The sequence below is a fragment of the Ochotona curzoniae genome, unplaced genomic scaffold (assembly GCF_017591425.1).
Source record: "Ochotona curzoniae isolate NIBS_2020 unplaced genomic scaffold, NIBS_Ocur_1.0 scaffold_3208, whole genome shotgun sequence".
Lineage (NCBI taxonomy): Eukaryota > Metazoa > Chordata > Mammalia > Lagomorpha > Ochotonidae > Ochotona > Ochotona curzoniae.
This window is the reverse complement of record NW_024467106.1, coordinates 28,112,412-28,130,778: the sequence shown is the minus strand read 5'-3', so window position 1 is coordinate 28,130,778 and position 18,367 is coordinate 28,112,412. Positions and strand designations below refer to the sequence as shown.

Here is an 18,367-nt window from a genome sequence, read left to right as displayed (position 1 = left end):
AAGGAAACAATGGGGAGAGATGGGGTTTTGGGGGGTGGCTCCCAAAGACCAAAGCTTCCTGGCTAGCCTATAGGATGCTGGCAATGCATGTAGGTGTTAGGTTTGCTCACTGGGCCACAGTGCCACCCCCATCCCTCTCTGCTTCTAAAGCAGGGAATCCAGGCCCCTTCCCTGAGAACAAATCCCCAAGGAGCCAAAGTCATTTGGCTTCATCCAGGGCAGAGCCAAGAAAACGTGCCTCATTCCCAGAAGACAGCGTGTAGCTCATCCAAGATCAAGGGCCCTTTCTGGAGGCCTTGGACACATTAGCTGCAGCGTCCTAAGCGTAGAAGTTCTCGGGTTCCTGTGCAGCTTCAGAAAGAAAAATTCAAATCAAGAACTGTGACACTGGACTCAGACTTGCCAATTTTCTGCAAGAAGGCAAGAGACAAGAAGAAACCACAGTCCTGGCCCAAGCCGGGAGCTGTGGGACAGCCCTGCTCTGACTGGGTAGAGTGAGGATCCTGCCAGGTTCCATTAAGCATCTGTGTGCTGACACCAGTGCCTTGGCACTCTGCCTCCTACGCAGCTGGTTCCCGGGGCTGTGGATGAGGAGGGTGACAGGGACTTGTCACTCCAATGAAGCCATCACAATGACCTCATTCCTCCAGTTGACTGTGTGCCTGCCTCCATCCACACACTGAGCACTGGGGACAACAGTTGATCCCCCATGGAGAGCTGGGGGATGGATGCACACACAGGATCAGGAGTAAGTACAGGTGAACAGATACCTCAGAATAGTGCCTTGCGTGGCACAACAGAGCCCATGTGAGATGGATCTATGTGGGTTTCCTGGTGAGCCAGGGAGGCCAACTGTCAGTTACACCCACTCACTCTGCAGGGTCTTGCCCTCAGGGCCTCTGCTCAGTACACATCACACACATTGCAGCCTCACCCAGCTCTCCCAAGAACTCTTTAGTCTCAAGCCCAGGAAACGACTACATTTCTACTGTCCTGTGGTCCAGCCCAGGTAGTCTCTGCATCTCCTACCACAATCCTGTACCCCATCCCTCTCTGTTAGCCACAATGCAGTCAGTGAGCTCCCTGGCCCTACAGGTGCTCCAGCCACCCATTCTCTGGCAAAGCAAGGTCAGGGGTCTGGTGAGGGCAGTCCCCTGTCACCTGGCAAGGGATCCTTATAGATCCCAGGTTCTTGGTCTTGGCTCCTGCCCAGTCAGTGCCCAGCTTCAGGGCTTCTGTGCCTTCTGGACAATCACCCAGAGCCCTGCACCTTTCAGAATGGCATGTGTTTGCTCCTACCAGCCTTATATATGCATACATGTATTCACTCATGATATTGCCAACTCCCCTATCCAGGTGCTGCGTGAAGTCATGCTGGGTCTGTCCAGTCAAGGTGAGAGATTTGAGTCAGCCGACATCCTGGAGCATGTGTAAGTCCTCACTGACACAGAGACTCTCAAGTTCATTCAGGGGCACACTTCTGGGAGTGGCGACAGCACAGCAGCTGGTAGAGCCAGGCCAGCAGTGGGGAAGAACAGGGAAAAGGAGGCCAGCCTGAGCAGCGGCATGTGCGGGGTTCCTGGAGTGGGAAGCTACAAGCAGAGAAACTACCAGAAGGCCAGAGTTGGGCTGAGTGTAGAGCATAAAGCAGAGGGGAGGGGAGGGTGTTGCAGTGATATGAGAAACAGGAGGGAGGCAGGGCTGGAACTAATCAGAAGTCTTTGAGTCAAGTTCTCCATGGGATTCCAGTGCATGGCTAAAGCTGTGTGAGCTCCTGGTGCTGTGTTCCAGGCTGGGCAGCCACAGGTTGCCTTAACCAGTCACCAGGCCCCATGGTGACCAGATCCCGGTCAATGCCTCATTCTGCAGGGAGATTCCTCTTCTGCCCCTCTACTGCATATGCCTTCCTTTTAACCCAAAGATCCTTCCATTCTGGCCCCTATTCCCAGGCCAGATCCCAACTGTGTCCCAGGGAGAACTGGAAAAAAGGAAGAGAGGGAGAAGGACATGAGAGGAGGTGAGGGAGAGGACACAGAAAAACACACAAGACGATGCAAGCACAAGTTAACATGTTCAAACCACACAAATCAGCAGGGAGGACAAGCGAAGTCATAGTTGAATCCACTGCACAGCCCGACCGGCAGACTATGGGAGTGCCCCGAGCCGGGTTTGTGTGGCTCCGAGTTGTCCAGACACCTTCCCTAATGAGGCTCTGGCATCAGCTGTGGAAGCATCCAGAAGGCACGGGTCCAGAAAGACAGAGAGAATCAAGGCCCTACCCTACCACACACACTTTACAACTCTTAGAAAATTCTAATTAGGTTAGGAAATGAACTCCAGAGTGGAGCAAATTCCCAACTCCCCTATGGAAGCCAAGGTAACCTACTTTATCATTCAAATGCACCCGCTATATATAGCCCTGAATTGTGCCAAAATGTCACTCCTCTTACCTGACGGAAGCGTGTAATTATAGATCTACTTCTATTCATTCATGAAATGCGTCTTCACCTGATTAAACAATTCATTCAAGTAAAATCCATTAAAATATGGAACATGCGAAAACGTGCCTCGTTCGAAGCAGAGGGCACTGATGTAGTTAAGATGCTAATGAGGATAAACAGGCATTTGAAACACTCAAATCTGAATAATTCAGGTCACTTTTACTGGGGCTGATGCTCCCCAGGAACTGTCATTAATTTAAGCTCATTAAAAAATTAGCCTGGAGAAGTGTAGACTGAGGAAACAAGCTCTGTCTGACTACAAACATTGAGGATCTATCACGTGGAAGAGGGGGTGCCTGGCTCTGGGGGAACCCCTTGCCAGGTGGTTTAAGAAAGCAGATTTTGGATCAAAGCCAAACACTACGTTCTAGTAATAGAGAAGGAGGCTTTTGTAGGCAGTGAGCTCCCCACCATCAGAGGTATGCAAGCAAGAGCTAGTTGGGATACTACAGAGAACGCCCTTTCCCCACAATGCCTGTGGTTTCAGAGGTGGGTGGGGTGTGTGAGTATTTCCAATGCTCACCTGTTTTAAAAGTGTTGAAGCAACACTAATGAGTTGTGAGGTTGTCCAGATGCTTGCAGTAGGAACTTGGACACTTTTTAAAGATTGATCTATTCATGTGAAAGTCAGAATTACAGAGTTGCAGAGACAGAGATCTTCCATCTGCTAGTTTACTTCTCCAGATGGCTTCAACGGGCCAGAGCTGGGTTAGGTCAAAGTCAGGAGCCAGGAGTTCCATCCGCCTGGGGCACGGGGGTGAGGTGGGGGTGGGGGTGCACCTGCTGGAGGAAGGCTGGTGCATGTGCCAGTTGGGAGCAGGGACCCCAGTAGTGCAGCAATGGTTTCTCTGAGCCCCCCAGACTCACCTAAGATGCTGCCCCTCCAAGGCAGGGCAGAAAATGGAGGCTGCAATTTCCTCTTCCTGTGCCCCCAGGTTGCTTTGCCTGAGCTTTAGGGGATAAATACACTCCAGATCCAACTTCAAGGGAGTGGAGCAACACTACTCCCAACACTCAAAGACTTCCCATCAGCTAGGACACCACAGTTCTAGAAATTCCAGGGGCTCATCAGTGTGGTGGATAGAGTAACAGTCCCTTCCCCAAGGATGTTTAGGTCCTGGAACCTGTAACCCGACATGACAAAGGGGCTCTGCAAAATGGGACCAAGTGGATAAGCTTGAAGAAGCTGAGACCCCACACAATCCCAAGGGAGGAAAGAGGGAGGCCATGGAGACAGAGAAGGTGATGACAGAGATGTGATGACAGCAGCAGAAACCAGAGGGGCTGGTGGGAAGTGTCTGCTGCTGGCTTTGAACATGGAGGAAGACACTAGGAGCCAAGGAATGTAGCAGCTTCTAGAAGCTGGAAAGGGGCCAGGAAGCTCTTCTCCAGAGCCTTCAGAAGGAACCAGCCTTACTGGTACACTGACCCTGACCTGGACCCGGACCCTCTGATTTTGATCCTCTGACTTCCACACCTGTGGGATCATAAGTTTGTGGCTGAGTCAGATGCTGTGGCAATAGCCTGTAAGGCCAACTGCCTGCAATGCTGGGTCCCTTATTGACACTGATTCTACTCCCAGTTGCCCTGCTTCTAATACAGCATTCTACTAATGTGCCTGGGAAAGCAGCAGAGGATGGTCCAAGTACTTGGACCCCTGCACCCATGTGGGAGACCTGGAAAAAACTCCTGGTTTCTGGTTTCAGCCTGGCCAAGCCCTGGCCATTGTGGCCATCTAAAGAGTGAAACAGAGGATGAAAAACCCCTCTCTCTCTCTGCTTACCTCTCTCCTTTCTCTCTCTGTGACTTTAAAATAAATAGATAAATCTTAAAAAAAAAAAAAAACAGGGGCTGGCACAGTGACTCAACATGCCAATCCTCCACCTGCAAGCTTGAGTATCCTATATGAGTACCAGTTTGAGTCCTATCTGCTCTACTTCTGACCCAGCTCCCTGCTTGTGGCCTCAGAAGGCAGCAGAGGATGGCCCAAGTCCTTGGGCCCCTGCATCTACATGGGGGACCAGGGGAGGGTCCTGGCTTTGAATCACTTTAGCTCTGGTCATTGCAGTCATTTGGGGAGTGAAAGGGAGATCTCTCTATCACTCCTCTGTAAAATCTGCCTTCCCAATAAACAGATCTTTAAAGATACATAAAATAAAAATAAACAAGCAACCAAGTATCTGATGTTTGCTCATGTTCCCTCATTCCCAGGCCAGTTGTGATAGCCCTGGGCTCAGGGCCTTCTTCCCGACTAAATCAAGAATATCCCAGGATTCCATATCCCTTCCATTTAGGGATACCCCTCATTCTTCCATGAGCCCAGCATGGAGGCTGCCTCAGGAAGTGGAACCAAGCCCACGGCCTCTGATTATAAGAGGCTCCCTTGATGCCACCAAGCAGCAGGCTTTCCCTTTGCCTCCAGAGGCCAGCCCTCAGCAAAGACAGGGGAGGGGAGTGAGCCATGAGCACCCCGAGGCTTCCTCGTGACTAAGTGCTTTCATTGCAGCAACTCATCATTATTAACCAGATTACTGGATAACAGTAAAATAGAGAGGTTACCCAGATAAGACAACAAAACTAGGACTTGGCGGGAAGCCAGCGATAGGCATTGTGAGCCTCTACCACCCAAACAGGGGAGGGAGTTAAAGGACTCACCCTGAGTGTGCAAAATTCAAAGTTGCTATCCTCTGAGCCCTCCTTGCTGCTCTGAGCCCTCCTTGCTCCTGGCTGCTGCTGTGAGCTACAGGAAGGATTAAGAGAACTTAGGTTGAGGTGTGTTTGGGGGGCATGCTGCAGACAGGACTGTGAGATGCCCATCTGGGTTCTCCTGAGGAAGAGGAGGAGCTGTCACCATGGCTAGTAGGGCAGCTGGGCCTTAGAGCAAAAGCCAGGGCCAGTGGGGACGCTACCAGGAGCCTGATGTAAGCTCCTCCGAGGCGGACCTTTCTATGCTGGGTGAGTCTAGTCATTCCAGGACGCAGGTATTAGAGGGCCCATGAGAAGCCCTGGAAGGAGTCAGGCAGAAAAAAGAAAGAAAAGACCAAGGATATTTCTCTCCTGCCCCATGCCCGGTCTTGGGGATGGAGCACATTGGGGTGCTGCGGCCTCTCGGTCCTTGGGCCTGCATTTGCACTGGTTGGCCTCTTTGGTTCTGTTCAAATACTTTCTCCCAGATACACTCTCTTTAGCAGCCATCCACTTACTGCCAGGGCCTGAGCTGGCATCACAGCATATCTTCCAAACAATTTTGTTCCTGATTATTTGTAACTGAACATTTTAACATTGGGTTTCTAATCTATTTTACCATCAGCTGCACGTGTGCTCATCACCTCTGGGTCCTGACCTCTACTCTCCTCTGAGCCAGTCCTGTCCACCCTCTCAGCCCCATGACATACAGGTCCTCCTCCAGCAAGTCCTTCTGGGTTCTGCAGGCCCCTCTGAATGCCTGTGTCCTCCGCTCACCCACTCCAGGCCAGAGCTTTCTGTAGCTGGAGTCTTGCAGAGCCTGAAGACCCTACTACCACAGCACACAGCATGGGAGTGGCTTAGACCAAGAGGAGCTGAGCATTCAGCAGCACCCCACCCCTGCCAAGGTCAGACAAGACAGTCTGCCCTTGCCCTTGCCTGGAGCCCAGAGGGCCAGCCCCATCCTATGGAGGTGCTGAGAGTGTGTCCTGGCAGCCAGGTGCACTGACTGCGTCCTGGGTGGATGTGGCGCCAAAGTGCTGAGCAGGCTGCCCGTGTGGCAGCAGGGTTGCAGGAGTGCTAAGCTAAGCAGTTTCTACAATGGTTGGGGAGCAGGTAGATACTCTGCAGAGCCTGAGTGGAATTTTCCAAAGGGACCAAAGTTGGAAGCACCAACGTCACCGTTGTTGCCGTGGCTTGTCACCCTACCCTACTGCCTCTGGTCTAAGGACAACCAGACCTCCTGTGGACCCTGTCGAAGGCACTGTGGGAGTCCAACAAAATGGCCTGGCTCCGACAATACTGGCTGAATGTGTGAGTGAATGAACGAGCCTGCAGAAAGCCTGCCCATCTGCCCAAGGTGTGCACTGTTTCGTGCTTGGGACCCCATGTTCACAGGGAAGGCATGGAACACACTCATGCTGTGTCTCTGCTCCAGAGAGAAGGGTTCTTGGGCATGAATGGCAGAATGTTCCAGAAAGCAAGCCAGAGAGGACAACTGGAGGAGGCTGCACACATTCGTGGTAGGTGAGGGAGCCTAGCCCAGCAGTGGGTTCATTTACTGAACCCTCATCCACATCACACCACTCTTCCTGGCCCCTGGCAATTAGCTAAAAGGCAGAGATGTGATTACTTTATGAGCAACAAAGATTCAGGGAGGTTTAGTTGGCTGCCCAGGGTCACTTAGTGGGGATGCAGCAAGCTTGGGAATGGAAAAGCAGCCACAGATGGCATGCAGGTAAATAGTTGCATCTGAATGGCTGCATCCAAAGCCCAGCACCACCTGATGCACAAACTCAGGGGTTTCAGCTTGTAGATGCCTGTCCTAGATGTCTAGATTCACAGTAAAGCTCCTGGGTTTCTAGCTGCCCTCTAGGGAGGCCATAGGAGGGAGGTGAGAGCACAGACCTTGGGTTCAGATGGCTCCAGATCTGGATGGCCTGGCAGTGTCCCCAATGCCCAGGACATTTTCCCCTGGGTCAAAGACTTGAGCCACAGCTTGTCTGGAGGCTACTGAGAAGGTCAAACTAAGATACTGCATGCTGAGAGTCTACCATGGCTGAGGTTCAAAAGATGGCAATGATCAGATGGCACAGTCAGGAAGGGTGGAGGTGTGACGGGTGGAGTGGCAGTTTCATGGGGTTGCAATAAGGGAGGGAAGTGATGGTGGTGGCACCAGCACTGAATGGTGCACCTGCTCTGGGGACCAGCAGAATGCTTACCTGCACCCTGTGAAGGCCCCAGGGGATGCATGGGCACCGGGGTGGTAGGCATCTTCCCATCTTCCCTGGAAGGAGCTGATGTATGGTACTCAGTGACTCTCAGAGGGGAGGGAGGCAGCTATCAGGCAACTTGCCATGGCAAATTGTGTGATGTGCCATGTTCCTGGGACAGGCAGACCCCTCTCTCCACTGCCACCTGCTACCCATGGCCACTGACTCATGCAGGAGGCCTGGGCATGTGGGGCGGAATGGCAGTGGCTATGGTCCTGCAGCGGGGCCCAAGCCCCTGCAGGAGGTTGGAACATGGTGGTCAGAGGTGGCTTTTTCTGCCTCTACTTGAAAGTCATTGCTTTGGCAGAGAAGGGAGGATGTGGGGAAAGTCTGTTGATGTTGCTGTAGGTGTCAGAGGACATGTCTCTGGCAAGGGACACACCCCGTGTTCCATGACCAGCCCTGAGGTTGACAGGAGAACTGTTGACTTGCTTAAGAGGACATTACCCTGAGAGAGCAGTGGGAGGAAACCAGACTCCGTTGCAAGCCACACCAGTGGTCATCACAAGGTCCTGCACACAGACGCCCAGTTTGCAGAGAAGACCAGGGATCAGCTACCCGCATGTCTGCACACTGACGACATCCGGGGACCCATGCAAACTGTGGAGTGTTGCAGAAGGATGGGAACGTCACGCACAGATGTCCAACTCCCACCACTGCGCCCTCCTCCCGAAAATGACAGAAAGGATGAAGGGAGAATAAAAATAGGAGGGGGATCTGTCTCAGAACTGGAAAGTAGGGAAGAGTGCCATTGAGATGTCACCACTTTGAGGAATTTCTGCTAAGGTATGGTGCCAAGGGAAGCAGCCTGGAGCCTGACTCATAGCTCTCCTTCCTGAGAAAGCCATGTGCTTCTGAGGGGAGAGCAGGTGGTCACATGAGGGCTGCACTGGGCCACAGCTGGGGTTGAAGCCTGCCTCTGGGGACTCCCTCCTTCACTGTGCAGCCTCTCAGCCTTCAGAAGGAGTGGGTCCATTAGAGCCAAAGACAAGCAAATGCTGTGCATGTCCAGTTTCCTCAGGGTAGGTTTGGGCAGCCTTCAGGCTCTGCAGGCAGAGGAGGCTACAAGACGCAAGGACATACCTCTGGAGTCAGCACTCTCTGAGTATGCATGAGACACACCCACGGACCCAGGGACTCCCAAAGCCCTGGGCATGGGCCATTTAATCATGCAGTCATTCAGATGGGTCTTTGAGATGAAGAGCCCAATAGCCTTTAGATTCAACAATGAGAAGGTTCAAGGAGAGCTCATCCATGTTGTAAGCAAACAGCAATGGGGGAAGGCACAGGGAATCTTCCAGAATTTCCCCAAGATATAAAGAAAATAAACCAGAAAGGAAGAACAACCCTTCTAAAATGATTTACTCTAGGAAGTAACTTTCAAAGAGATGAAAGCAAGGCAACTCTTTAAACCAGAAGAAATGGGTTGTGCAGCAAAAGAGACTGAAATGAGGGCTGAGCATCTGACCTCACTGTGGGGATGCTAGTTAAGATGCCAACGTCCCATTTCAGAATGCCTGGGTTTGCTATCCATCGCTGCTTCCTGGCTCCAGCTTCCTAGAAATGCACTTATTAGGAGGGAGGGTGATGACTGAAACGGTCAGGTTCCTGTTGTTCCATGTTCCTGCATGGGAGACCTGGGTTGAATTCCCAGCTCCCAGCTTCAACCCAGACCAATCTCAGCTGTTGCGGCAATTGAGGGAGTGAACCAGGAGACAGGAGCTTTCTCTGCCTGTATTTGTTCTTCACCCTAGGATCTCAAATAAATCCATGGGAAATCCTTGGAAAGAGAGATCAAAAGGATGCCAGTAAAGTTAAGACGCTAGTGACAAGAAACGAATAATGCCATGAGAATTCTAACAAGCGTGAGAAGCCAGAAAGAGTGGAATTTAACCATTAAATTAACCAAAAAAAAAAAAATGAACAGATACTACGTATGGACACCTTGAGATGTTCTCTCAGAATGTGAGAAGTAGTTTAAGATAAAATAATAATAATAGTCTAAAATAATAAGAGTAGTTTAAGATAAAGATGACTAGAGAGAAATTAGTGACATGGGAATAAGCCACAAAGATTCACTTGTGAATTATTGGTAGTTCTAAAGGTGATATCTAACAAAGAATTAAGTAGAAATGTAACAAAAGAAAACTTTTGTAGCTTGAAAAAGACCAGATTACTTAAATTAAAATAACAATAATAACAATAATATCTTAGACTTGATACAGATAAAATATGTCCTATCTTTTCTTCGAAGATAACAAAAGAATCCTTTGAGCATCCAATTGAAACGAGCAAAAAGACTTATCTATAAAGGAACCAAAGCAGATGGCCTCGGACTCCATAACAACACTGATGTCATATCTGGAGAGGTTTGAGGAAAAAAGTTATAATGATAGGAATCTATACTTGGATAACTTGTCATTCACAGGAGAAGCAACAGAAAAAGGCTGTGATTCATGCAAGGACACCTTAGATATAAAATTCTTATGACCTTCCTGAAAAACGTCACTCAAAGAGCACTCACCCCACTGTTAGATAAATGTGACAGATGTCAGTAGCCTCTGAAGCCATGTAAATACGGATTTGAATTTTAAAATCATAGTTACTTTAGTGATTTTAAAATAAAATCAACATCTCAAATAACAAATGAGAAAGGGTAGTTGCAAAAAAGCAAATAAAAACTAAAATTGCAGGGGTTGGTATTGTGGCACAGTGGTCTGAATCACCACTTGCAGTGCTGGCATCCCATGTGAGTGCCAGTTCATGTGCTTGCTGTTCTATTTTTGAGCCAGCTCCCTGCTAATGCATCTGGGAAAGCAGAAGATGGTCCAAGTCTTGGGGCTTCTGCATCCATATGAGAGAGTTGGATGAAGTTCCAGGCATCTGGATTCAGGCTGGACCAGCCAGAGAAACTGCAGTTATTTGGGGAATGAACCAGCAGGTGAATGATCTCTGTGTGTATGTGTCTGTCTGTCTCACTCTATGTCTCTATAACTTAGCCTTTCAAATAAGTGAGTAAATAAGTTAATCATTAGTCATCTAAAATTATATAACAACACAAAATCACAGATGATGAGGGAAGATGGCAGATAAATGTGATCATTTCTATAGCTTACAGTAGAAGTGAGCATACTTCAAAATGCTTGTGGGAAAATGGAATTAAAATTATAAGCTTCTGTTGATTCCAAGATTCAAAATTCATTGTATGTTTTTAATAACATTTTACATGTATGATAAACAAAAGGTTTTCTGTACCTCAAATCCATTTGCATCAAAATAAATGCACTTTTAACTGTTTTTTCATGAACTTTTTGAAGTGCCCTCATCTCACTGCATAATTATGTTGATATTTAAAGAAATAGAAATCTCAGATTTTAAACATAAAGTGTCATCATGGAAAAGTTTTACTAGAATGAGGAAGAAAAACTATTTAGACAAAAATATAGGATTTGGACAAAGCCATAATCAAAGACAAATTTATATACAAGCAATAGAGACACAGAAAATACTAAAAAGCAAGCATGAAAATCAAGATATTAGAAAAAGAATGAGAAAGCATTCATAAAGAAGGAAGGGAATTCACAAAAAGAACAGCAAAGCAAATAAATTAGGAAGTAGATAAAGAGAAGCAAAGTTCATAAAACTCCAAGAACTGGTCTCTTGGTTAAAAAACAGCTCCTGGAATGTTTCACGGAAGATTGAACTTAGTTTCACGCTGTATTTAATAAGAGAAATGCCTGAAGAGCATATTCAGCCCTTTTGGTGGGGGAAGTTGCCCTTGCCCCAAGCGTTCAATGAGGCTGCTCCTATCAGGGAGCTCTACTAATAGGTAAAATGCATGAATAATACTCCAGTAGGAGTGTTAGAATTCTAAGAAAGACCTTCTTTTATCCTAGAGCAGGTGACCATTTAAGAACTAAAAGTCAAGAGGTGTTGGATCTGTAGGAGGACATGGAGCAAGCCAGGAAGGGTACTATGGGACCCCGAAGAGGACAGTAACCAGGCAAAGCAATGCCAATAGCGCCACCAGGTGGCCACAGAAGGCAAGTTTCCTCAGTTGGGACCACAAACAGGTGACATGGAACCTGAAGAATCTGAGCCGATGTGTTTGGTCCAAGTTTAATTTCATTTACAAAAACAAGCAATGGGATACTTTTTTTTGCTTGCTATATTTAATATGTTAATATCAGCTACATCAATAAAACAGGCAAGTTATAAAACCAAAGAAACAAAAGGGGAAAAACACATCAGTGATAAGAAAGTACATATGACAAAGACACAGAAGCTTAACAATTACACTCAAACATATGCTAATAAATTTGAATATCTCAAGGAAAAGGAAAAAATAAGTTACTAAATTCCTTAAAGAAGAATAAAACTAAAGGGACTGATAAGGAAGAAGCCACAAAGAAAATCTGTAAAATCTTCTTTTCATTTTCAAAGAGCAGATAATCTGTCTATGTTATAAACTATACAGGGCACCAAAAAAGGATGGCAAAGTTTCTAAATCATGTTCCTGACAACAAAACCTAAGAAGACAGCAGAATCACAGTGAATATAAATTATTGTTGCATGTTCCTACAGAGAAAACCCCATGTCCACAGATTAAGGGAATAATCTAGTATGAGCTAGAATGGGATGCTAACAATTTTTAATGTGAATGTGATTTCTAGACTCACCCATCCTACTTCTCTGTGTGATGCCTCATAGGTGTAGCCACAGTGTGACCTTGTTGTTCAAAAGCTCACCCCCACGCCCCATTGCAAATGATCAGCCATGTCTTCCAGGTGTTCTGATCAAACATTCAGCATCGTCTGTGATGCGTCCCTTTTTGCCACATCACATATCCATTCCATGTGAAAATTTTGTCCACTTCACAGTCAACAATGATCTAGAATTCGATTGGCTTTGGCTCTGTAATCCAAGTCCCTGCTCTGCCCTCAGTGGGCAGGGTGATGCTTTCAAAACCTAAGTCTGACAAATGTCCCTCTTCCTCCTAAAAACTCTCCAGAAGCCCAGGAGTAAATTCAATACTTTGATAAGCTAATTTCCAACTCAAGTGCAAGACTATTTCATGGAGAAATAAGTATCTTTTCAATAAATCATCCTGGGGCAGCAGAATAACTGCATACAAAAGATTGAAGTTGTAAAAATCATGCTTTACATTTTAAAACAAACCTAGAAACTCTTGGAAGAAAATATGGGTTAAGTTTTCATGACCCTGGAATGTCCTTAGGTATGTGGGCCCAAAGCAAAAGCAACCACAACCAGAGAGAAAAAATGGTAAATCTGACTTCATCATAATAAAAAAAAGTTTCATGTAAAAGACATAGTCAAGAAAGTAAAAAAAAAAAAATACAATTCACAGAATGAGAGAACATATTTGCTAAGCAGATAGTTTGTCCCTAAGTTATGACTTTTCAACTCTACATTGATGTGAAAATAATGCACATTTTTAGTAGCAAGTGAACTTTCAACTGAAATTTTGATCTCTCCCTCAGGTTAGCAAATCTGGTACAGTACTCTCTTGTGAGGCTGGAGAGTGGCAGTGAACTTCAGCTCCCATCAGCTCACATCAGTTCAGTGAGATCTGCAGTGCATTGGGTCCTAAGCTATGATTCTTGGCAAGTAAAGTGGACTAAATGCTTTTCCAATTTACAATATTTTCAACTTACATTGGGCTTCTCAGGACACAGCTCCATCATAAGTCGAGGACCTTATATGGTTCTAATATCCAGAATATATAGAGCACTCTTCCAACTCAGTAATAAAAGAATAATCAATTAAAAATTGCAAAATGGATTTGATAGGCATATCTTCAAAGAAGATATACAATACACTCATCAAAACACATATGAAGAGATACTGAACATTGTTGTTCACGAGCATAATCCACACCCCAAGAGCAATGAATTACCACTTCACACCCACCAGGATGACTATAAATGTTTTGCCATAAATAACAAGTGTTGGCAAAGATGTAGTGAAGCTGGATTCCTCATACATTGCTTGGAGAAATGGAAAATGGTGCAGCCATTGATATAAACCACAAAATGGCTGGGCCATTCCTTAGAACGTTAAACACAGAATTACCAGGTGATCACCCAAGAGGATCAAAAATACCCATCCACACAAAACCCTGTTCTTGACAGTAGGATTCACACTAACCAAAGGCAAAAACAGCCAAATGCCCATCAACTGAAAAATAAACAAACACATTGGTTATATCCATGGCTATGATTTGGCCTTGATACAGGCTGGAGCAAGGATGAACTCTGAGAACATTCTGCTGAGTGGGCAAACCAAGAGGTCCTGTACCTTATGACTGCATTTGATGAATTATCTATTCCAGGTAAATCCAGGGACAGAACATAGAGCAGTGGATGGTAGGAGCTGAGGGGAAGGAGAAATGAGTGGTTGTTAATGGATATGAAATTCCTTCTGGAGGTGATGAGAAGGTTCTAGGATAAGATAGTGGTAATGGTTGTAGGTCATTGTGCATATACTGGAAACTATTTAATTGCAAGTTTCCAATGGCTAAAATGGTAGCTTTTATATTAAGTAGTTTTTCTCCTCAAGAAAACCAAAACACTGTCCAGTTTCTCAGCTAACGCAAAGCATAAGCCAAAGTGTCCTACAGGAACCTCAAATTACTTTCCATTCTCACCAGGAACAAACCATGTCACTTTCCCCTCAACCACTCTACTGCAGCTGTAATGGACTACCTGAGGTTGTTCTAGTACCACCAAAACACCTGCCACCTCAGGACCTTGGCACATCTCTCCATCTGGAACCCTCTTCTAGATACCCCTGTGACTTTCCAGTCATTGGCTTCAAGTGTCTGCTTAAGCTCCACCTTATCTTTGAGACTCTCCTCAACCTTATTCCACTCCACAAGGCGTAATGCATCCCCCTTGTCCTGTGTTATTTTTTATCCCTAACACTGATTATTAACCTGGAATAATATAAATTTATGATGGGGTTTATGATTATTAGAAAATGGGATTAAAAGAAAAAAATTTTTAAATGAGTTTATTTTCCAATCTAAGTACCATCGAGTTTGAGATACCTTTGTATGCAATACTTCCAACCATTTGGTTCATTCTAGGGAACTGAAGGACCTGGAAATGTAGCCATGACAAAGCCATTTTTTCTGACATTATTAAACTGAAGAAAAATGGATGTAATTTGAAGATATATGTTTTATAAGATTGAGGGGGGTGGGGTAGGGAAGTCAGAAGGAACCAAGCCAGGACTGTAAGGTGGGTGCCTAAAGGTTTTCCTTTGAAACTGATGGGAAAAATTCCATTATTTGATGTGAGAAATGAGCAGGAATGTTGTTGTTGCAGTGACAGTCTCTGTTGAAGTTTTCATAACTTTCAAAAAACTTTTCTAGTAAGATGTTGCCATCCTTTAGTCCCACAGAAAATTAATAAGCAAAATTATGTGAACATACAAAAAAAAACCGCAAACAACCAACCCAACAACAACACCACCCACTGCCATGACATTAGCTCTGCTCCAGCCCACTTGGACCCTGCCAAGACCACTTCCAGCTCTTGGTAGCCATTGTTCCGATCATACTTTGTCTTCAGCCTTATGCAAGTCTTCCAAAAAATGCTTCAGGATCTTGATTCCTACTTAAATAATACTTCCATTAAAAACTGCTCTGGTCTCTCAGCTGATGTGAGCACAAGAGCTTTGGCATCCACTAAGCAGAAAGTTTGCTCCACTGTCATTTTGCAGTCAGAATTGTGTAAACTGAGCCATTGAGATGTCTATGGTGTTGGCTATTGTCCCTGCTGTTGTTTATTGGTCCTCTTCAACCAACAAGAGTAATTTTCTTCCTCACAAACTGATGTGGTTGGTTTGCTGCCACAGGTTTATCTTCAACATCATCTGGTCCCGTTCTAAAGATGAGCTTCCTATTCTCCAAGTGTGAATTTCTTTGAGGGCATTGCTACCCTCCATTCTTTGTAAAGCATTCATGGCTGCACCAGTCCTCTACACGAACTTCATCATAAATTTGGTATTGGGTTTTGCTTCGATTTTAGCAAAAATCATCTGTGCCCTGGTTGCAATATGGCTTCAGACATGCAGTGAGTACTGCAGGTGGCATGTTTATAGGCAAACAGAATGAACATTTGGCAATACAGGTGTGCTTCTGATAAGAGCTTGGATGTCTTATCCTTGTGCAGCCTCCAACTCACTCCTATTCCAACATGCTGTAACAACTGATTTTGGTGTAAGCAGGTTTTCAATCCATGCATAGATTTGTTCAAAATAAGTATTTCCACAAACATTTTGAAAATCCTCTTTTACTGTATTCTATCATCTGCTTCCCCGCCCCATAATAACGCAAGTGCTAAGAAGGCAGGAATTTTGTTTCCACAGTGTCTACAGTGCCTTGTCTGTGACCAACACATGTCAGGCACTCAAGCAATGCTTGTTAATAAACAAGCACATGATAGGTGAAACCAATGACTGTAAGTTGTCATACGAACTGATCGAAGAAAAAGAACATACAACACAGATTCTAAGCAGACACCTCACTTTCTTGTAGGCCTTTCTTGAATATTCACTCAGTAAATAAAAATAGAACATGCCTTGACAGAATGAGGAATATTTGTTCTAACAGACAGCCTAATTATCTTCTAACAGAATTCTTGTTAAGCTAATGAACAAGTTCAGAATACCTCTTACCACTACTTTTTAAAAAATATTTATTTATTTACTTTAAAGGCAGTTAGAGAGAGAGAGAGATGGGGAAGGAGATGTTCCAGCTGCTGACTCCCCCAGCTAGTCTCCAAACGGCTGCATGGTTCCTATACGGGTGCAGAAGCCCAAAGACGTAGGCCATCTTTCACTGTTTTCCCATGTGCATTAGCAGGAGGCCAGATTAAAAGTGGAGCCGCTGGGATTGGAACCAGTGGCTGTATGGGATGTTAGCACTGCAGGTGGCAGCTGAACCTGCTATGTCACAATGTCAACCCCCTTATTATCACTATTTAAAAAACCCCTTCTAGAACATGCAGCAACTGAAGCAATAAGGATAACAATAGCTAATATATATTAGGTGCTTCCTTGGACCCTTGTTCTAAAGTCCTATGTGTTTTACACGCACTTGCTCTTTCAATAGCTATGACACTGGGGCAATATGAGTATCAGGGATGCTGAAAAATTAAGTCACGCATGAAGTCACTCAGTTAACTAGAACCGTAACCTGGCCAGTCAGTCTGCTCTTGGCCACTGCAGTGGCACCTCTGTGAAAAGGACAGAGGTGAAGGGTCACAACGGTGGAAAACAGAACACAACGTTAGTTCTGCTCCAAACATTCTTGTTGTCTACTTAGAAAATTCAAAAGAATTCATAGAAGGAAAACTACTGGAAGGATATAGTCAATCCCAACAGGTATACAAACAAGACTGACAGCTTCCCCATATTCTAGCAATATCCACCATTAGAAACATTAGGGAGAGAAGATCCTATTCTTCAAAGTCATACTAACTATCTCTAAATAAATCCAACAGTTCATGAAAAAGGGAATGTAGGAGGAAGCTGGTAAAGCATCAGTGAGAATTCAACAAGAGGATGCTACTCCGTGTTCCCGAATGAGCAGACCCAGTGCTATGAAGATGTCAGACACCAATCAATTATAGGGTTGCTGAAATTCTAACTAAAAATGTCAAGGGCATGTTTGCAGTCTTACAAGAAACAAATTAGTGAAAATTAAGTCAGTTGTTCTTTATTTTTTTGAAGGAAAGACCAGGAAGGCATTAAACTGAATTACAAGGAAGTGACATTTAAAACACTCAGCTGCCAATTTCACAATGGACAGATGAATAGAACACAAGTCACAACTCAGAACAGTCCAGATTTGCACTGTCAGATGTGTTGGCCACCAGGCACACATAGTTACTGGGACCTGCAATGTCTGTGTCATGTATTGAAAAGGTATATTGTATCACATAAAATGTCTTCCTAAGTTCGATTTTACCTGCTCCACTTTTTAAAATGTTATTACTAGGAAATTGAAAACTGCATTTGTATCATAACTCTCTCATTTCAAACTTTCCAAAAACACAACATGCACAGTATGATTTTCTAAAGATAAAATTTGGCATAGAATATTGAGTGAGTCAGGAAAATATACATATATCAAGTACTGAAAGAATAACTGCGTATCTGTGAGGGCAGAAAAAGAAAAGTTTGATATTTCAGTTTATACGCTGACATTTCAAATTGAAAAAAAAATGAAGTAATAAAAGCAATAGAAGAAAATATAGATGAATATTTACAAAAATGCTGGGGATGAGAAGAACTTGCCAAGCGGAAGATAAAAGGCTAAAAAAAAAGTCCTGATACATTTAGCTATATCAAACATTAATCTCTTCAATACATCAAATAATATCAAAAGCAAAATTACATGCCACATGAAACACGAGGAAACATCTGAAACAAATGTGACAAAGAGCTGATAGCCTTACTTTATAAGGAATAATTAAAAATCTGTAAGAAAAAGAACACTCCAACAGGATAAAGTGCCAACAACATGAAAAGCCAATTTATAAAAGGAGAAACAGAAATGAGGTTCTTAGTAAAAAAGAAATTCAATCTCAATAGTAATCAAAGAAATGCAAATTAGGACAGCGATTGCCAAAGATCAGAAAAGAAGAATACACAGCATTGGCAAAGAGTGCTCTCCCACACTGCTAGAAACTCTAACTTGGCAATGATCTGTCTAGAGGACAATTTGGCAATATGGACAAAAGGCTCGGAGACGCGCATAGGCTATTTCTAGGAACGTATCCTTAGAAAATAATAAGAAATGTTCACACAAAAACTCAAGTACGTGTATACTATATTATTGCTATAATAAGTGGAAGTTGGCAACCCCTTTCGTGTTCA

At 44.8% G+C, this 18,367-nt stretch overlaps 1 protein-coding gene across 1 annotated transcript in view; it reads right to left on the bottom strand.

Moving 5' to 3' along the window:
- The window catches only part of GABBR2 (gamma-aminobutyric acid type B receptor subunit 2), a 326,347-nt gene that overhangs the window by 159,270 nt on the left and 148,710 nt on the right, over positions 1 to 18,367 (bottom strand). The gene's annotated exons all lie outside the window — the stretch shown is intronic.